General features: G+C 36.5%; 1 protein-coding gene across 1 annotated transcript in view; it reads right to left on the bottom strand.

Annotated features, from left to right (window-relative positions):
* Nucleotides 1–21,298, bottom strand: part of arhgef37 (Rho guanine nucleotide exchange factor (GEF) 37) — a 75,595-nt gene extending 54,297 nt beyond the window's left edge. Inside the window, exons 1-3 of the mRNA XM_061726106.1 lie at nucleotides 21,208–21,298; nucleotides 8,165–8,356; nucleotides 7,776–7,846 (exon numbers count right to left, since the gene is read on the bottom strand). The gene's annotated coding sequence lies outside the window, so the exon portion shown is untranslated. The remainder of the gene's footprint in view (nucleotides 1–7,775; nucleotides 7,847–8,164; nucleotides 8,357–21,207) is intronic.
* Between the last annotated feature and the right edge of the window lie 1,267 nt (nucleotides 21,299–22,565).

The raw sequence follows: 22,565 nt of genomic DNA, 5'->3' as shown, positions 1-22,565 counted from the left end.
TCAAGCCTTTATTTGTTATAATTTTGTTGATTATGGCTCACAGTTTATGAAAACCCCAAATAAAAAATAAATTAGAGAATATTTTATGAAATCAATAAACAATTCCATCATCAAAATTATAACAAATAAAGGTTTAACATATCTTGCTTTGCATGTAATGAGTCTATGTAATATATTAGTTTCACCTTTTGAGTTGAATTATTGAAATAAATTAACATTGACACCATATTTTAATTGAATTATTGAAATAAGTTAACTTTTACACCATTTTCTAGTTGAATTATTTAAAAAAAATAACTTTTACACCATATTCTAGTTGAATTATTGAAATAAATTAACTTTTACACCGTTTTCTAATTTAATTATTTAAATAAATTAACTTTTACACCATATTCTAGTTGAATTATTGAAATAAATTAACTTTTACACCATATTCTAGTTGGATTATTTAAATAAATTAACTTTTACACCATATTCTACATCTGGGCTGATGTTACATACGTATCATATGAGGATATTTCAGTTGTATGGTTGTCTGTCTGTACAGTCATGCAAGTTCAATGCTGTTAAAGCACTTTAAACTTTAAATCAAAGCGTTTTGTTTTTTCATATAAAATAAATACATTTCTATGCAGTTTAGAAGTTTTGGGGATGTCCCTTTTTTGGCGCCTGCGCTGCTGAAATCAGGCGTTCCTTATTTCTATTTCTGAAAGGTGGCAACCCTAGAATAGACAATCAAGCCCTAATACCCTTTAAGACCTGAAAACGGTGTAAAAAGCAGCAGGTGCAACTCGTTGTTTTTCCTCATCAAAACTATTTTCTAAAGACGGGTTCAACTTTCAGAAGGAAAGCGTCTCTATGTTTTCACAGCTGTGCTCTTTCACTTTCACATGTCAAGAGCTGCACATGTAACAGGATTATCATGACGCCACTGCAGAGGAAATAAGAAGCAAAAGGACGTGAGGAGGAATGCAGAACAGGTGCGTCTTGTTAACCAGCAGAACGTAGACGTCCTAGGGCATTTTTCATATTTCAGCTCTGCATCCCAAGAATTTTCACGGATTTTAGAAAAATCCCTCTGCAGGAAAGATTTTGTTTCTTTAGTATCAAAACAAAACCTCAACATTTTTAGTGAATTATGAATGTTTTTATCCGTGCTTTTGAATAATGCCACTCTGGACGTCCATCCATCCCTTTTTATATATATATACATATATATAAATATAAAATCGCTCCAGTGTGTCCTTGGTCTTCCCCGAACATGCTGGACACTTTTATTTTTTCCGATAAAAAGTATTACTACAGTCAACCTTTAAGAGTTTTCATGATCTATCAGGAATAAGAACCGTTGGTTGAAAGAGACATAAAAAGGCACAAATGAACTCATGGAAATACTTGATCAATCTGAACGTTCAGCCCTATAGAGCCCATCCCAAAACACCTGGGTAATTGTAAAAGTACTAGCTCCCTACCAGCGCTATGGATGGTTTAGGTGAGGGGTCGGCAACCCAAAATGTTTTAGAGCCATGTTAGACCAAAAACACAAAAAACAAATGTCTGGAGCTGCAAAAAAAATAAACAGTCTCGTATCAGCCTTAGAATGAAGGCAAAACATGCTGCATGTTTATATATTAGTTATAACTGGGGGAAGATTTTTTTGTGCACTTTGAGAAAAATTTCGAAATCTCGAGAAAAAAGTCGAAATGTCGAGATTAAAAAAGGAAAAAGGAAGAAAAAAAAGAAAAAAAGAAAAAAGCGAAAAAAAGAAAAAAAAAGAAAAAAGCAGAAAAAGAAATAATCAAAATATCGTGAAGAATGTTGAGAAAAACGTCGAAATGTCAAGAAAAAAGTCGTAATGTCGAGAAAAAGGTTGAAATGTCGAGATTAATGTTGAAGTACAATCTTGAGAAAAAAGTCGTAATGTCGAGAAAAAAGTCGAAATTTCAAGAAAAAAGTCAAAATTTTGAGATTAAAAAGGAAAGGAAAAAGGAGGAAAAAAAGGGAAAGAAGGAAAAAAAGAAGAAAAAAGACAAAAAAAGAAGAAAAAAAGAAAAGAAAAAAGAAAAAAGAAAAAAAAGAAGAAAAAAAAGAGAAAAAAAAAAAGCTTGGGTTGCCGAGCCCTGGTTTAGAGAGTCCCCAAGGAACTCTGTTCAGCTCCTCTGATTACACAGAAATCATTACATTTTTGTACGTGATTTCATCTGAGGTTTAAAAAGTTAACACTGCATCTCTGGCTTGGCAAAAACATGCAGAGGAGTGAGCTGTACTTTCATGAGCCGAGCCTTCAGCGCGCTGACAGAATCACAAATACTGCTGCTGATGGAACAATTAGCAGTCACAAGATTGGAAAGATTAAACCTCTGAGGCTTTATATTGTAGAACCTGGCAACCTTATGTTTGATTCAGTTAGTTATGTGTGTGAGTACTTGTGATAGTATTTAACGTCAGAGCTCAGATTCTTGCAAGCATCAGGATTGCATGTATCATTTGACTGATTTTGAACATGTTTTTTCTACACTGGGTTGCATTATGAGATGTTGTGAGGACCTTTAATTGGATCCAGCTATTTGATGACAAGTTGCACCATTTTACCAACAATTAATATATTTCACTTAAAGAACAAAATATATCTGTTATGATCAACTCTTCAAAGCTATGTACGTTAAAAAGCATTTACATGTCAGATTCATTTGATCTCATGTTGGATTTTATAAATCATATAATCATTAATTACAGATCTTAAATTTGCTGACGACACCACTCATTACACATAATGAGGAGTCGTCCTGTAGGAGGGATGATGGTGATTTGAAAGTACGGCCTTGTCAATGAACGAGGTCCAACAGCACCGTTACCATCTAGATCAGGGGTCGGCAACCCAAAATGTTTTAGAGCCGTATTGGACCAAAAACACAAAAAACAAATATGTCTGGAGCCGCAAAGAATGAAAAGTCTTGTATCAGCCTTAGAATGAAGAAACACATGCTGCATGTTTCTATATTAGTTAGAACTGGCGCTTCAAGAAAAAAGTCTAAATGTCGAGAAAAAAGTCAAAATTTCGAGAAAAGTCAAAATTTCGAGAAAAAAATCTAAATGTCGAGGAAAAAAGTTGAAATTTCGAGAAAAAAGTCGAAATGACGAGAAAAAAGTTGAAATTTCGAGAAAAAAGTCGAAATGACGAGAAAAAAGTCGAAATGTTGAGAAAAAAGTAAAAATTTCGAGAAAAAAGTCGAAATGTCGAGAAAAAAGTCTAAATGTCGAGGAAAAAAGTTGAAATTTCGAGAAAAAAGTCGAAATTTCGAGAAAAGTCGAAATGTCGAGAAAAAAGTCAAAATGTCGAGAAAAAAGTCGAAATTTTGAGAAAAAAGTCGAAATGTCGAGAAAAAAGTAAAAATGTCGAGAAAAAAGTCAAAATGTCGAGAAAAAAGTCGAAATGTCGAGAAAAAAGTCAAAATTTCGAGAAAATAGTCAAAATTTTGAGATTAAAAAGGAAAGGAAAAAGGAAGAAAACAAGATAAAAAAGAAGAAAGAAGAAAAAAAAAAGAAAAAAAGAAAAAGGAAAAAAAAGAGGAAAAAAGGGAAAAAAAAGAAAAAAAGAAAAAGGAAAAAAAGAGGAAAAAAGGGAAAAAAAGAAAATGAGAAGAAAAAAAGGGAAAAAAAAAGAAAAGAAAAAAGGAAAAAAAAGATCAAACATTTTTGAAAAAGCTCCAGGAGCCACTAGGGCGGTGCTAAAGAGCTGCATGCGGCTCTAGAGCCGCAGGTTGCCGACCCCCGATCTAAGGAAATGACCCTGCGTGTTAACTGTCACTAATGTGCCATTGAAAGTGCAATGACTTAATGAGTGGCCTTGCGGTTTTTCCTCTGCACAAAGGCAAGGCAGGTGGCCGTTGCAGCGCGTGGTCGTTAAAGCCAGACATCCCCACCGTTTCTACTCTGAATGCTCCCACACGACACACCGGGACAGATTCAGGTCCAATCCTGGGACAGATTCAGGGAACTTCCACATAAAAGACAAATGCAATAAAGCCCTACTGCCTTTGGTGATTAAAAACAACCATGTTGAGATCATGTGTATATCTGCACACTGAGTGGGGAAGTCAGATCAATCAATCACTCAAGACCCATTTGGCTGCACATTTTACTTCCTCGGTGATCTTTTAAGTGCTGGCCATTTGTGATCAGGTTTCTGGGGTCAAAAAGCCGCCCTGACGTCCCGTAAGGTCTGAATGGACCGGGGATTCTCCCCCCAGGCCGTAATACTGCTCTCCTTTACCCTCCCCCCATCCAAATCCCTCTTAATGCCGTCACACACAGCTCTCACTATTATCACACACTGTATTTCCATTAGTGCTATTGATTTATCTTCAATCAAGTACTTGAAATCTGGATTATTTTTCAGTCATTACCAAAACAGATTATTATCATTCACATTGATTTAACCTCGTACTGTGTTTGGGTCAAAATAACCTCATTCTCCTGTTCCTTACTTCCTTCTTTACTTCCTTCTTTCCTTCCTTCCTTCCTTCCTTCCTTCCTTCCTTCCTTCCTTCCTTCCTTCCTCCTGCTCTCTCCTTCCTTCTCCCTCCCTCCCTCCCTCCCTTCCTTCCTTCCTTCCTTCCTTACTCCCTTTCTTTCTTCCTTCTTTTCTCCTGCTCTCTCCTTCCTTCTTCCCTTCCTCTTTTATCCCTCCCTCCCTTCCTTCCTTCCTTCCTTCCTTCCTTCCTTCCTTCCTTCCTTCCTTCCTTCCTTCCTTCCTTCCTTCCTTCCTTCCTTCCTTCCTTCCTTCCTTCCTTCCTTCCTTCCTTCCTTCCTTCCTTCCTTCCTTCCTTCCTTCCTTCCTTCCTTCCTTCCTTCCTTCCTTCCTTCCTTCCTTCCTTCCTTCCTTCCTTCCTTCCTTCCTTCCTTCCTTCCTTCCTTCCTTCCTTCCTTCCTTCCTTCCTTCCTTCCTTCCTTCCTTCCTTCCTTCCTTCCTTCCTTCCTTCCTTCCTTCCTTCCTTCCTTCCTTCCTTCCTTCCTTCCTTCCTTCCTTCCTTCCTTCCTTCCTTCCTTCCTTCCTTCCTTCCTTCCTTCCTTCCTTCCTTCCTTCCTTCCTTCCTTCCTTCCTTCCTTCCTTTCCTCCCCTGAAGACAGCACAAGGGTTAATATTCACCCTTTCTCCAGCACAAGGTGAGCTAATCAATATGATTACCCAGAGTTGAGGATTAGAGATACTTGACATTGTTGTTGAATCTCAATATGCTGTTTTGTGTTTGTTTTTCTTTAGTAATGACACTAATTGACTAAAAGTTATTATTGACCCTCAATGAAAACATTTGTCCTCAGCCAGTGATTTTAAACTGGGGCTAATTACTTTTCTGCGGAGAGAAAAAAGATTCATATATAAATAATAACACAAGATTGTACATGGCTTTAGAAGTAATTTGCACCAGTAAAATAATTTCCATTAGAATTGGTTTTATTCGGTGTGTTTTTAAGGTTTAAAGCCACCGAGTGGTTCCGTTTAAGTCAGTAGGGGATAGTCAGTACTGGAGTTGAGGAGGGATGAGGCGGTTTTCTCCCTGTAAAACTGCCATCCCTCCTTTCCATCCCTTATGTCATTTCATCAATGAATGTGGTTTTACTGCTATTTCAACATTTAGAGTCATCACCAGAAAAATAACACCAGAAAAATAACTTATTTGAAAATTTTCACCTGTTTCAAGTAAATTTTCACTTGAAATAAGTAGAAAAATCTGCCAGTGGGACAAGATTTATCTTCTTATTACAAGCAAAAAAATCTTGTTCCACTGGCAGATTTTTCTACTTATTTCAAGTGAAAATCTACTTGAAACAGGTGAAAATTGTTGTTTTTTCCACTGATGAGTCTTGTTTTAAGTGTAATGAGATTTTTTTTACTAAAATGAGACATTTTAACTAGAAATAAGACAAATATTCTTGTTAAGATTGTGAGTTTTTGCAGTGATCCATGTTACTTATCCTGTGAAGGACAGAGTCATATTGATAAGTTCAGAAAAGTGTTTTTTATTGTTGTGTTTTGATGTATTTGATGTAAGCCCAGTGGATATTTAAAGCTTACAGAAGGCTGCATTTAACTGCTGCTATGTCATTCCTGCAGTATTTCTGCAGGTGTTTTGGTCACTGCTATTATTTGTAATATATTATATTATTTGTAATCAGCACAAATTATCTGTCCCCATATGATCAAATCCACCATCCCCCCTGATTTTCTTTTACAACTCCAGTCCTGGGTATAGTTCAGAACAGTAAATTGTGACTTAACCTCTGCCCTGTAACAGCACACCTAACCAGGGGGAGCGTCTACAGCGTCTACAGTAAATCAAACTGAGTAAGAACTAAACTCCTCCAGTGGAGCTGTTCCTGTTTGTATTCCTGCTTCCTGAGCTGTGATTGTGATCTCCACGTCAGACAGCAGAGATTATCCCTCATCGACCTGTGAACCGACTGCAGCGTCTGCAGCTTCGCTCTAACCGTACGGTGACACCAACCCGACAGACGGTTGACAAAACTGGTACCATTTAGCAACTTCTGATGATTCATTGAGCGCTGTAGCGCACGCTGGAAGCAGGTTACTAGTTACAAGTGTAATCAAGTCATCACCTGCTGCTTGCCTTGAAATTGCCCCTCGGGGATAAAAAAAGTTTTCTGAATCTGAATCTGCTTGATATTCCTGGAAGAATATTGAAAACCACTGCTCTAATAGTCATTTGTCGTTTTAGAAAAAACTGAGTACTTTTAAAGTGTAAAAACGGCTTGTTTGAAAGTTCTGAGAAGTAAGGATCTCATTTAGAATCAAGTATCTGTGTGGGGCTGCTAACACAGTCTTTACAAGGTGTTAAGTGCATATATATATATATATGTATTTATGCACAACAATGTATATATAGGTAGGTTTGGTGTGTGTGGGTGAATGTATTATTATTATTATTAATGTATGCACGTGTGTAAATATTAACATCTTGATGCTGTTAAGCCGAGATAGTTTAGATTAGTTTATTGTTTTGCACAGTTTTAAATATATACAGGAAATATCAAATATAAATACTATAGGTGCAGGAAGAGGCAAAAACCCCAATGGGCTTATTTGAAGCCTCCGCTGAAGATATTAAAATTAATGTGTTATAAAGAACACAAGATTAACATACAAAAACAAAAAGTATAACTACACAAAAGTGATGGCAAACTAATGATGCAATATATAAATAATAAAGAATAAAGACAAAAAAATAAGTGTGTGTGAGTGTGCATGGGATATTGTTCTTACAACGTATATTACTTATATTGACGCCTGAGCAAATAAGATGGTACAGATAGGCCAGTTTGGGCAACATTTATTTATTTTTCTTATTTATTTACTTTGTTTCTTTCTTTCTCTAATATATATCTTTTTTTTTCATGCAATTATTTTGTTTTTTCAAATCTTGCACTATAGTCGGATGTTGACATTGTGTTAAAAAGGGTCGACAAAATAAGCTTTGGCTTCAGTCTACACCTTTTGGTCCTTGATCTACATGCAAAAAACTTTGTATTGACTACTGACTTCTACAACGTGACCAAATAAACAAATCAAATCAAACTGACACACAAATTCAGAAAAAACTACAACAACAACAACAACCATCCCAAGTGTTCAGAGCTCAAAGGTGAAACAATCATGAGCAGTAAATAAAACGGGTCCAAAGCCGCCGTTATCTCTGCAGCAGCCCTAGTGTCAACACTACCGACCGGTCGTAGGTGATGAGGTGTTCAGTCACTACCTTGTGCAGAATCCCTGATTCAGCGGCGGTGATCGGCGATCCCCCCCCTCTTTATCCTGAAGAGGAATCTGCTGCAGAGGAGAAGACACTGCTGCATTAAAAAAACAGCAACACACTAGTGCAACTTTCCCCCAGACTGCTGCTGCTGCTGCTCGGCCTCATGTGGCCGGAGCGTCTGTGTGGATTCACAAGTGTCCGTGACTCACAGAAAAACTGAGGAGAAGGGGGGGATGGGAGTGGAAAAGAGGGTGGGATTCCTGTTTTGGAGAGGGAAAGAGGGGAGGGTGGAAACACACACACAAACAAACCCACAGATCCACACTCTGCTGCTGCTGAATAAGCTGACTGACTGACTGCAGCAGTTGTTTGGAAGAGGAACTGGAACTCACCCAGGCGGAAGCCGATTGGCCGGCGAGTCCTCACTGTAACCCGAAGGACCAATCAGACGGCACTTGCGGAGGCTTCATGACACACTGAGATGGGCAGGGGAGACAGAGCCGTGAGCTGATTGAAGTTTTCCTCTCACACAAGACAAAGGCACCGTGGGACGTCCCATCCTCTTCCAATTGCAGAGAGATTGCCTGGTGGACAATTACACAAAGGGAGAGATTCACAGTCGCTGATTAAACTTTCTGCTTCTTAAACCAGCCAGAACTTTCAGAATACACTGTTTTTTTAGTTTACCATGAAATCCACATTATGCTAATTTGTGCACAGCCAATAAACTCAAGTATAACTTAAAAGGAACAGAGATTTTTTAAAAACCAAGATTCAGGACTAAATTGATGGAACGTTGTGTTTCTGTGAAATGAATCAGTTTATGGAACAATCTGAATAAAGAAAACAAAGAATCCAAATCAAACATTACATTCAAAAGAACAATTAAAGCCTGTATGTTAAGTAAATATAATGAAATATGTTAGTTAAGTTTGATTGACATACCCATAGACGGCTATGGTTATGTTATTTGTGAATATTTGTGAAATTGTGGCTTAGCTCCGCAGTATTTACAAGACCTGATAGTGCCTTATGTTCCTGGCAGAGCTCTCCGCTCTCAGAGTGCAGGTATCCAGCTACAGGTAAACCTGTAGCTGGTGTTGGTAAATCTCTAGGTAGTGTAAACTCTAGTGTGTTAGTCAGTAGTCATAGTTGCAGCTATAGAACAAGACTATAATAGTTAGTCTCAAATATAGCTTCGCGGTAGATATGCTGCTATAGGCTTATGCTGCAGGGGGGCACCGACATGATCCACTGGGCGGTGCCTCTCACCCTTCTTCTCCTCTCCTTTTCCCTGCCTCTCTTCTCCATTTCCATTTTTATTTATTATAACTATCTCATAGCTATCATTTTTGTCCATCGTTCCTGTAGTTTCTTGTGCCGGCCCCCCTTTTTTCTCTTTTGTGCATGTTTGCAGGCCGGAGCCTCGGGAGCTGCGTTCTGGTCGCGGTCCCGGTCTCCCCCCCCATCCCCGGTCATCCCGTTGCTGCTTCCACCTGCGGTGGATGTCTGCTGTGTGCTGCTGACGTCCCCGACCCCCCAGTCTGGCCTTCGGCAGGAGGGTCCCCCCTGATGAGCCTGGTCCTGCTCAAGGTTTCTTCCTCCTAAAGGGGAGTTTTTCTTGCCACTGTTTGGATTAAGGTTTTTCTCCCACTAGGGGAGTTTTTACCTGCCATTGTTTATGTAATAATTGCTCGGGGATTTATGTTCATGTTCTGGATCTCTGGAAAGCGTCTAGAGAAAACATCTGTTGTATTAGACGCTATATAAATAAAATTGAATTGAATTTATTTCTTGGAAAAAGGGGCAGATTAGATAAGATACTTCTTTTTTCTGCTCCCTTTTCATTCACAATTTATGAACATTTGTATTTGTATTGAATTGTTTGTTTTATTTTTTGAATGAAATAAAAAATAATACTCTGAGAGTATCTTATTTTATTGTCTGTGAGACTTTTTCTGCTGCTCGTAGTCTTAGAGAAGCAAAATATTTTGCCACATTGGAGCTAATAATATATCCTGTAGTTTCTGCTGCACAAACACATAACTGTCATCCACGTCTGCTGTTGTTTTTGCACCGAGCCGGCCGAGGATTAGACCGTGACGGCTACCGTGGTCAGTCATAGCCGTTTACGTGGCATACTTGAGCCAACGACTCCTCCGGGAGCTCAAGAGTTCAAGAGCCACCACTTAGTTGTCCTTCGTAGACACTAGTGTGGTTGTTTTCACTCGGCCTGCGTGACACGCTTAACTTCTCTGATTGGTTGCATCCCGCTGCAGAGGCAGCGGTACAGTCGAAGCAGAACCTGGTCAGCCCATAACACATCATCATCATCATCATCATCATCATCATGACAATGGTCTCTTTACAAACACAAATGCAGCCATTAATGGTGTTTCGGGGGCTGATGCTGAAAGCTACGGTGGCCGACAAGGGCCAAACGCACTGCAACGGCCTAATGCGTCTCAGTTAAGGAAAACGGCTTCAAGTACAGAAACGATTCAAATTCACAAACTCAAAACGAGGTACAAAAAGAGGAACGTGGTGCAAATGAAAAAACCTGCTGCAAAAAACAAAGACAAATGCAGCATCATCAAACGCTGCAAATAGAGAAACGATGCAAAGAACAAAACGATATAAAACAAGAAACATCTTCAAAAGAAAAACGCTTCATAACCGGTTACTACAACTGGAAGTGCTCCAAACCTGCAGGGGGCGCTGCTGACTGAACCAGTGTTTACATCCATGGTTTAAACAGCAGGAACGGTAATGTGATTTTTATCTGACTATATTTATATACAATGTTTATATCACTGTACAACGCTGCACATTACGAAACGTTTCTTTATTATATCTTAACGTTAAAGTCAGCTGTTCGGTATCTCTCTACATCCCGTGTGTCTGTCCATTGAGCTGTTACGCCGAGAGCGCCCCCTGCAGGTTTGGTGACCGGTTATGAAGCGTTTTTCTTTTGAAGAAGGTTTCTTGTTTTATATCGTTTTGTGCTTTGCATCGTTTCTCTATTTGCAGCGTTTGATGATGCTGCATTTGTCTTTGTTTTTTGCAGCACGTTTTTTCATTTGCACCACGTTCCTCTTTTTGTACCTCGTTTTGAGTTTGTGAATTTGAATCGTTTCTGTACTTGAAGCCGTTTTCCTTAACAGAGACGCATTAGGCCGTTGCAGTGCGTTTGGCCCTTGTCGGCCACCGTAGAAAGCACTGGAAAACAACTGTTTTCTTAAAATCCACCAGCTTCTTTGTCTTAGGCTCATCACTGCCCATCGTGCTACACTTGCAGTTCCTCAGTTGTGGGGTGCACCAAGCTGTAGCACCGGTTTCAAAAGGGGCACAGACCCCAGAAAACTGGGCTTGGTTGGAGTCGGATGGTTTAAACTGATGGTGTTTTACCTGGATGCATCTTCTGGACATTATTAAGTCCTGGAATGTGCCGTCTCCTCTACCGTGATGCTGCCACTTAACATTTCTCAGAGGATTCTGAACAGGAAGACATTGTCTCTCATGCTGCTCAGCACAAAATGTTATCTCACATTGTCATAAACAAAAGAATAAACTTAGACAGACGACTGCGATAACAATCAGTAGCTCCATGATTTAATACTGGTGAAGTCGTACACTTCTGTGACAGCTGACACGTCTTTCTTTGACTGTTTTTAACTCCTTACATCTATAAAATATCTGTATTTGGCTTCATAGGTCCATCGTATATGGAAGGGTGTTACTGTTTTTTCCTGTGCATGACCAGCATGATGGTATTTTCCATAAACAAGTGCTGAAAAGAAAAGATGAGGTGATACACGGTCCGAGCTCCTCAGCTCTGAGTAATTAATATGACGTTAGTCTGAACCCGGCCCGGCACAATGACGGTATTCAGAGCCGTCGGACTTGATCAGGCTGGAATGAGGGAGGCGTAAAGGCAGGAGCTAATCTGCTTCAACAGATCGGTATGTGAGCAGGAATGTTGCAGGACCGTTCTCCCTTATGAGATGATTTATGCAAATCTGACAGCAATTAAAGGTGCATCACAGGAACTGAGATTCAGACTTCATGAAGAACTCAGAGTAAAACATCCTTGGCAGAGCAAAAACCTGCTTTAACGATGAGGAAATTACGAGTTACAAGAAATCCCTCAACAGCAGTGGTGTCAAGTAACAAAGTACAAATACTTTGTTACCTTACTTAAGTAGAAATTTTGGTTATCTATACTTCACTGGAGTAATTATTTTTCAGACGACTTTTTACTTTTACTCCTTACATTTTCACGCAATTATCTGTACTTTTTACTCCTTACATTTTAAAAACAGCCTCGTTACTCTATTTCATTTGGGCCTTTAATAAAAACTATCCAGTTAAATTGCTCCATCCGGATAGAGTGAATTTGGTTGTGGTTGTTTCAGATGTTCTTGTCCAGTTTTGTTCTTACATCCGTTCCCTCAGATTCCTGCAACTAAACTTGGATGTACATTCCAATAAAGGTTAGGATAAATGATAACATGAACATGAAGTTTGACTTTTTGCACCATTACAATACTTATAGGAACTAGTCATCATATCTGCTGCTCTCTGAAACACATGTTAATGCTCAATAGTACACATATATGCTTCTTTAATATATTTGCATTATACTAAGATACATTCATATTCAATGGCTTTTGTCCTTAATGGCTTTTTTCCCCCTTACATTACTTTTACTTTTATACTTTAAGTAGTTTTGAAACCAGTACTTTTATACTTTTACTTGAGTAAAAAACTTGAGTTGATACTTCAACTTCTACAGGAGTATTTTTAAACTCTAGTATCTATACTTCTACCTGAGTAATGAATGTGAATACTGAAGACACCTCTGGTCAACAGTTTCTGGGGCCGTGATTGTGATTTTTCTTTTGTTGGCAACGCGGCTCGACTGAGTCGCCAGCAGGTACGACAGTACGACAGATACGGAAACAAACTCAAACAGAAAGAGAACACCAGGTTCTTTTAGACGACATTAAAAGTCTCAGAAATGAGAATATTTGTAAGATTGTCTTGATAATGTATTACTTTCAATAAGAAGATTTAAACAAAAGAAAAGAAATACAGGACTGTCTCAGAAAATTAGAATATTGTGATAAAGTCCTTTATTTTCTGTAATGCAATTAAAACGCATTAAACGCAGCCTTTTATTATTTTAATATTGCTTATTATGGCTTACAGTTTAAGAAAACTCAAAAAATTTGAATATTCTGGGAATCTTAATCTTAAACTGTAAGCCATAATCAGCAATATTAAAATAATAAAAGGCTTGCAATATTTCAGTTGATTTGTAATTAATCCAGAATGTATGACATTTTTGTTTTTTTAATTGCATTACAGAAAATAAAGAACTTTATCACAATATTCTAATTTTCTGAGACAGTCCTGTAAATCCCTCGTTAGTTTTTTACTAAAAACAAACTTTTTTTGTGTCGACTGGTCTGTTTTGTTGAGTTTTGTTTCTGCTGTTCACGCTTGAACCTCATCTGCTTACGAAGTGTGAAGGAGTGACTGATATCACGACTGAAGTGGGAGAAACTTCCTGTAATGACCAGAGCGGTGAGAAACTGTCTGAGGTGAAAAACGGGCCATCAAGATTTCCTTGTGGCCCGTCTGGTGATCTGCTAGTGACGTGATGTCACATGATGCATTACATCTCAGGTGTAGTAGGAGAGCCGGTTATTAAGTTATGAATACAAGCAGCATTTAGGATAAATGCAGGACTGCAGCAGCTCCTGAGCAATAAAGCTTCTCTTTAAACATGACTAAAGAGTCAAACCTGTGCACTGTTATAACTCACTCATAGTTCCATACATGACTTATTGTGTGGAGGTTTGGGGTAACACCTATAGAACAAATACAAACCCCATGTTCTTATTACAGAAAAGAGCTTTAAGGATAATTCATAGATCTGACTAGTTTTATTTGCCTTTAAAGCAGAAACTGCTTCCAAACTACATTCAGGATTTGTTCCAAATAAAAGAAACCGCTCTGACCTGAGGGAGAAACTCATGTTTGAGACGACGACAGCAAGAACTAATATTAAAAAGAGATGGACATCAATTAAGGCTAGAGAAATATGGAATAGCTGTGACAACGAACTAAAAATGTGTCGCTCTATCTACAAGTTATTAGGAAATGTTTAAAGAAAATATTGTAAATAAATATAAAACACTATAATTATAAAGTATATTATCAAAAACATTCTAGAATGTGAAACTTCAATTTTACATTTTGTCTCACTTATTTTTGTCTTTTTATGTATTGTTTGTTTCCACAGAGTAAAGCTAATGTTTCTTATTTAAGCTGATCTTAAGATAAAAAGCGTAGGCACTATAAGCTACGGCTTCAGCTGCACCTTTCCGGCAAAAGAAATGCTTATTTTACCTTTTCATCTTGTTTTGTAAAAAAGTGTTTACAAGCCGAAATAAAGATTCATTCATTCATTCATTCACTTCATTCATTCATTCATTCATTCATTCATTCATTCATTCATTCATTCATTCATTCATTCATTCATTCACTTCATTCATTCATTCATTCATTCATTCATTCATTCATTCATTCATTCATTTCATTCACTTCATTCACTTTATTCACTTCATTCATTGTTTTCTCCCCAAATAAACCAGCAGAGACTTTCTAATGCACTATTAAGACTTGAAGGGACAGTGGTGAACTATTATCTTCAAGGAAGAGATTAGAAACAAACCTGACTGAAATCTGAGATCTCTTCAACACCTCCTGGCCAAATCTAAATCAAACAGCTCAGAACAAAATCTAACAGTTAAAATAAGAGAAATTTCAGATGAAAACGTGAAATGTAATAAAAGTAATTGGACCACGAAGCTGTGCAGCCTTAAGTGAACCACTTACCAGGGGATTGGTTTAACAGAGACGTGAATATTGGACTGTGTTTCCCCAGCGATGCCTCGTGTCTGCTGTTGCTAAGTCTGCAATGTTATGTGTCCAAATATTGTGTTTCCCTACACACAGTCCTGGCGTATTCCACGACCACATGACGGAGGAAAGTCTGATGTATTCAACGCTAAAGTGGGCGGAAAAAGCACTGATGTCTTTCTAGTTTTCCTGGGTTTGTGTTTCCGGGCGAAAACTCAAACTTGGTAAAGTTTCCACAATATCAGGCGTAAATGTTAAGTTAAAAAAATGTACAAATATAAAACAATTTAGGAAGAAATATAAAGACATAGTTTATTTGAGGTATAAAGTGAAGACTGTGTTTAAAGATCAGCAGCTTTTTGTTCTGCTATTATTCATGTTGTCTTTGTATGTTTATATACTTAGATATACGTATTATATTTATATCATAGTTATATTTACATCATAGTTTTATTATATTTATGATAGAGCTTACATTTGGTATTAAACAGGTTATTTTTGTAAAAATTATATATATTTATTTATACAAATTAGTGTATAGTATAAAAAGTAAATACAGGCATATAATTTATGTTTAGTTGTGGAAAGGGGGTGGGATTAAATAAGTTTATACTTCCTCCCACTCCTTTCCCAACATGTAACTGAAATATGTTTTTTGATGTGTTTTCTTTTTCTTTATGTGGTGGAATGAACCTGTATTTGTTTCTCTTATCTTTTTTTCTTCGAAATAAATACAAACGAACGAATGTTGGAAGGGTGAATGAAACTTGTGCCTTCAGCTTCACTGCCGGGGCCTCGACGGGAACCAGAATTTCAAACTTGCACTAAAAACAAGTTTTTACTGCAAGTCAGGATAAAAAAAAACACAACATGAAACTTCCTTCACACTCAGGAAATCAAACGGTTATTCTTTTGTTTCCACGAAATCAAAACGCATCCCTCCCCTGAGTTTCACTTGTGCTGTCAAAAACTTCTGCAACTCTCACTTCTGCTTTTCATCCCTGGAAATACTTGTATATTCTCAGTGTTTTTGTGTAACTTTTTTTCCTCACAAGCCCTAATGTTTTGGACACGCACAAATTATTTTCTACACATGTACAAACTTGAATTTTCACACACAGATTTCATTTACAGGGTAAAAAAGTCTGACCTTCAGCCACTAACTCAGGAATCCTGACTGATCTTTTATTTAGTCTCACTGCCTCTAATTTGCAGAGCTGTTAGAGGAGCCAAAAACTGTACTCAAGTAAAAGTACTGTTACTTCAGAATAATATGACTCAAGTAGAAGTAAAAAGTAGTCATCCAAATAATTACTTGAGTAAAAGTAAAAAAGTACTTGGTGAAAAAACTACTCAAGTACTGAGTAACTGTTGAGTAACGTCTGATTTATTTTTTTAACACAACCATTCAAACAGACAAAAGTACAAAATAATCATCTTCAGGCAAATTAAATCAATACAATAAAATAAAATTAATAAAAAAATAAAAATAGCTTAAATTAAAATAATCTTAAAGTGAATTCAAGTACTTTAATAAATAATGAAATAAATAAAATAATAACAGAATTTAAAAAAATGATTAAGCACAAGTAGCACAAAATTTCAAGCCTTTGTACTTTTCTTTTTTAACCAGCAGAACTAGAACAAACATGAACTCATAGAAACTCTGTGTGTGTTTGAGTCTGTGTAAATGTGACAAAACATGCAAAAACAAACCTTTTTCCCAAAGAATCACCCAGTGATGTCATGAGATTGACGCGTACATGGATAAAAGGGATAAAAGAAAAGTAACAGCTCAACGTAGCCTAATGTAGCGGAGTAAGAGGAACAGTTTCTTCTTCACAAATCTACTCAAGTAAAAGTAAAAAGTATAGTGATTCAAACTACTCCTAAAAGTACAACATTTCCCAAAACTTACTCAAGTAAATGTAACTCGTTACTACCCAGCTCTGCTAATTTGAGCCCAAGGAGATGGTCAGACCCCAAAAATCTATATATTGTTCATATTTCATCGTCAACGTGCTGTATTCTGCTACAGATCTGGTCGGACGGATCCTGTAAATGGTTTTCTTTCTAAGTCCTGTGATCCTGCACGAGCACCGTGTTGTTGTTATTAGCAGAACTTGAAGTTGCTAAATCTGTTAAACCCACAAAAGGACACGTTCTCCCGGCTCACACAGACAACAGTCAAGAAAAAGATGACGAGGCTGAACGTGACACCAGATTCCAGCTCGGCTGCATCCTGCAGACTCAGCATTTACATCTTCCTGTCAACGTCTCGTGCTGCTGCCACGTTTTACTGGAAATGAGTCAAGATTCATCTCAGCCGGACTGAGTGAAAACCTTATTGACATAACGGCCATGTTTATTGACATTGAAACGTGCTATTTTTGAAATCAGACTTGCAAATACACACAGTCCCCGAGGAAACTCAGAAACTCAGAGCAAATATCTGTTGAGAAAGCAGAAACCTGAATATGACGAGGTCAGGCCGATACGTGCTGAAGTGAGACGGCCGTCGTGTCCGTCACACTCACCACCGTCCTCCGTTTGCACTTTCAGTTATTTATTTATCTACATAATAGTCTTTTTTATTTTAATTTATCACAAGTGTCATAATATATATCAAAATGATGCATAGCCAGTACTGGAGTTGAGGGGGGATGAGGGGGGATGGCATCCCCCCCTGAAATAAAAACGGTCCAAATCATCCCCCCTGTAAAACTGTCATCCCTCCTTTCCATCCCTTATGTCATTTCATCAATGAATGTGGTTTTACTGCTATTTCAACATTTAAAGTCATCACCAGAAAAATAACACCAGAAAAATAACTTATTTGACAATTTTCACCTGTTTCAAGTAAATTTTCACTTGAAATAAGTAGAAAAATCTGCCAGTTGGACAAGATTTATCTTCTTATTACAAGCAAAAAAATATTGTTCCACTGGCAGATTTTTCTACTTATTTCAAGGGAAAATCTACTTGAAACAGGTGAAAATTGTTGTTTTTTTCCAGTGATGAGTCTTGTTTTAAGTGTAATGAGATTTTATTTACTAAAATGAGACATTTTAACTAGAAATAAGACAAATATTCTTGTTAAGATTGTGAGTTTTTGCAGTGATCCATGTTACTTATCCTGTGAAGGACAGAGTCATATTGATAAGTTCAGAAAAGTGTTTTTTATTGTTGTGTTTTGATGTATTTGATGTAAGCCCAGTGGATATTTAAAGCTTACAGAAGGCTGCATTTAACTGCTGCTATGTCATTCCTGCAGTATTTCTGCAGGTGTTTTGGTCACTGCTATTATTTGTAATATATTATATTATTTGTAATCAGCACAAATTATCTGTCCCCATATGATAAAATCCACCATCCCCCTGATTGTTTTACAACTCCAGTACTGTGTATAGCACGTTTTAGAAGTAGTTTAATCTCAACTGAGCCATACAACAACGACAATTATACCAAGTTAGTCGCATATATTGAAAATGGCATTTAAAAAAAAATATCCACCACCCCGAACTAGGGCTGGGCGGTATGGACTAAAAAATGTATCATGATAATTTCTGGCATTTATCCCAATAACGATAAAAATGACGATAAAAAAAATACCAATATAAAAAGTGTCATCAACGGGAATATTTCTTTCTTTCTTTCTTTCTTTCTTTCTTTCTTTCTTTCTTTCTTTCTTTCTTTCTTTCTTTCTTTCTTTCTTTCTTTCTTTCTTTCTTTCTTTCTTTCTTTCTTTCTTTCTTTCTTTCTTTCTTTCAGGCTCATTTCTTTCTTTCTTTCTTTCTTTCTTTCTTTCTTTCTCATTTCCTCAATTTATCATTTTTACCGTGAGATACAAATTCTTACCGTGAGGAATTTTTTTGACGGTTTATCGTGAACGGTAAAATATCACCCATTCCTACACCGTTCTGCTTCTGCAGAGTTTACGAGGGACAGTTCTCATCAGCAGCTGCTCAACATCTGCTGTTGATGAACTGACTATCACGAGTAGTGCAGAACGGTTACACAACGATTCCCAAGCAAGTGGGATATTCTGCAGTGAGAAGCTGTTTCCAATCTTCCTGCAAATGTAAACCAAGTTCTGACCTTGCAATGATCAGATAAGTAAAAATAACAGAACTGGGTCTGTTTGCCGGGTTCTCAGGAGAAGGCCTAGAAAAATATGGAAGGAGAAGTGAAGTATGCAAAACTACAACCACAAGACTTCTGCAACAATGTGTATGAATTGATGAGACCATGTTTATTTAAAACCAAGGCCAGCGTTTCAGCAGAAACCACTGTCAAGCAGAGCTGGGTAGTAACGAGATACATTTACTCTGTTACATTTACTTGAGTAAGTTTTGGGAAATGTTGTACTTTTAGGAGTAGTTTTGAATCACTATACTTTTTACTTTTACTTGAGTAGATTTGTGAAGAAGAAACTGTTCCTCTTACTCCGCTACATTAGGCTACGTTGAGCTGTTACTTTTCTTTTATCCCTTTTATCCACGTACACGTCAATCTCATGACATCACTGGGTGATTCTTTGGGAAAAATGTTTGTTTTTGCATGTTTTGTCACATTTACACAGACTCAAACACACACAGAGTTTCTATGAGTCCATGGGCTTGTTCTAGTTCTGCCTGGTTAAAAAAGAAACAAAGGCTGGAAATGTTGTGCTAGTTGTGCTTCATTTATTTTTTTATTCTGTTATTATTTTATTTATTTTATTATTTATTAAAAGTACTTGAATTCACTTTAATATCATTTTAATTTAAGCAATTTTTATTGATTTTATTATTTTATTGATTTAATTTGCCTGAAGATGATTATTTTGTACTTTTGTCTGTTTGAATGGTTGTGTTAAAAAAATAAATCAGACGTTACTCAACAGTTACTCAGTACTTGAGTAGTTTTTTCACCAAGTACTTTTTTACTTTTACTCCAGTAATTATTTGGATAACTACTTTTTACTTCTACTTGAGTCATATTATTCTGAAGTAACAGTACTTTTACTTGAGTACAATTTCTGGCTCCTCTACCAGCTCTGCTGTCAAGCACGGTGGAGGAGAGGTGATGGTTTGGGTCGGGTCCTCTAAAGGCAAATGTGACCCTAACACATCTGACCAAAAGCTTGATTTAAATGTGTTCATGCAGCAGAACAATGATCCAAATCACTTCAGCCAAGCTACATGGCTGAAAAATAAAATAACCAGGATTTGGGAGCAGCCTATAAATCCAGCCCGTGAGAGAGAGCTCTGCATCTGCACAAGTTCAATTCCCCACAAAAACTTGTAAGAACTGAAGCGACATTGTAAAAATATTTCCCTTTAGAACAATGTGAAACACTGATACGGTCATACACACAATCCCTTCTTGTTACTGATGCTTAACTTCTGAATCTAGGGGACATTTACTATTTCTCATATGATTTCTGTTTTTTTTTTTTGCTAAATAAATGAAACTACAGGGAAAAAGCTGATTTTTTTTTTACTGACAATTTTAAAACACATTGCAATATCATTATTCTTATTCTTATTATTAATATACAGGACTGTCTCAGAAAATGTGAATATTGTGATAAAGTCCTTTATTTTCTGTAATGCAAAAATGTCATACATTCTGGATTCATTACAAATCAACTGAAATATTGCAAGCCTTTTATTATTTTAATATTGCTGATTATGGTTTACAGTTTAAGAAAACTCAAATATCCTATCTAAAAAAATTAGAATATTCTGGGAATCTTAATCTTAAAATGTAAGCCATAATCAGCAATATTAAAATAATAAAAGGCTTTCAATATTTCAGTTGATTTTTTTTTTTTTTTTTTTAAATTGCATTACAGAAAATAAAGAACTTTATCACAATATTCAAATTTTTTGAGATAGGATATTTGAGTTTTCTTAAACTGTAAACCATAATCAGTAATATTAAAATAATAAAAGGCTTGCAATATTTCAGTTGATTTGTAATGAATCCAGAATGTATGACTTTTTTTTTTTTTTTTTTTTTTTTTTTTTAAATTGCATTACAGAAAATAAAGAACTTTATCACAATATTCTAATTTTCTGAGACAGTCCTGTATGTCAGGGTTTATATTAAATATCTACATTCACTTGTGAAAAAGGTGATGGCAGTGTTTTATTGGTCTCATAAATAAGAGGCGTTTCTCCGTCATCCAACATTTCCTTATTGTTATATTGCCAAGTTTAACGCAGATAAGAATGTATTTAAGGTGATTTTTCGGTGAGACGATCAGACATTTGAACCTCATCCTCATAACAATGAAGGTGGAAACCGGTCAGAATTATGACTGATCTCTTCAGGTTTCTGCTGTCACAGTCACGTTTCATTAATTTAAACACCAGGGGAACGTCTTTGGAGCGAAATAAGAAAATAAGACGGTGAAACGTTCGTTTCGGCTGAGAAATGGAACTAAAACACAGGTCGCTGAGTTAAAATACACCTGGTTAAAACAGGATAACAGAAGAAAAGGTGGTAAATGGTTTACCGTGCTCTCACTTTGCTCTGCCCGCATCAGGTCCAGCTGATTTGTCCACATTTATCCACATTTCACCTGTTGTTGTCGCAGCTTTCTGTCATTTCACCAGAATAAACTCATTCTGATTCCTGTTCTACAAAATAAAAGCACGGAGAACAACGTTCTGGTTATCTTTCAAAATAAAATATCACAGAAGAATAGAATAGAATAGAATACAATACAATACAATACAATACAATACAATACAATACAATACAATACAATACAATACAATACAATACAATACAATACAATACAATACAATACAATACAATAGAATACAATACAATACAATACAATACAATACAATAGAATAGTAGACTTTATTGATCTCCCAGAGGAGAAATTCAGTCGTGGAGCAGCCAAAACACACACACACGCTTTATACAAAAAATGTAAAATAGAAATTACCATAAATAGTTAAATAATAAAAAAGAGCAATATAAAAAGTAGAAAAACAGTATGTACAAGAGAGAAAAAAAAGTATTGAACACCAAATAAACGGATAATATTTACAAGATATTTACAAGTATTTCCAAAAATACGTGAGGTATTAGTGGTTATTGCACATTTATTGACATGAAACATATTTAGACAGATAATTGGTCTATAAGCAGTACTCGAGTTGTAAAAAAAAGAAAATCAGGGGGGATGGTGGATTTGATCATATGGGGACAGATAATTTGTGCTGATTACAAATAATATAATATATTACAAATAATAGCAGTGACCAAAACACCTGCAGAAATACTGCAGGAATGACATAGCAGCAGTTAAATGCAGCCTTCTGTAAGCTTTAAATATCCACTGGGCTTACATCAAATACATCAAAACACAACAATAAAAAACACTTTTCTGAACTTATCAATATGACTCTGTCCTTCACAGGATAAGTAAAATGGATCACTGCAAAAACTCAAAATCTTAACAAGAATATTTGTCTTATTTCTAGTTAAAATGTCTCATTTTAGTAAAAAAAATCTTATTACACTTAAAACAAGACTCATCACTGGAAAAAACAACAATTTTCACCTTTTTCAAGTAGATTTTTACTTGAAATAATTAGAAAAATCTGCCAGTGGAACAAGATCTTTTTGCTTGTAATGAGAAGATAAATTTTGTCCCACTGGCAGATTTTTCTACTTATTTCAAGTGAAAATTTACTTGAAACAGGTGAAAATTGTCAAATAAGTTATTTTTCTGGTGTTATTTTTCTGGTGATGACTCTAAATGTTGAAATAGCAGTAAAACCACATTCATTGATGAAATGACATAAGGCAGGGGTGTCAGACTCTGGTCCTCGAGGGCCGGTGTCCCTGCAGGTTTTA

The sequence above is a fragment of the Cololabis saira genome, chromosome 7 (assembly GCF_033807715.1).
Source record: "Cololabis saira isolate AMF1-May2022 chromosome 7, fColSai1.1, whole genome shotgun sequence".
NCBI lineage: Eukaryota > Metazoa > Chordata > Actinopteri > Beloniformes > Belonidae > Cololabis > Cololabis saira.
Note: the sequence above shows the minus strand (reverse complement) of the source record. Positions and strands in the feature narration are given on the sequence as shown.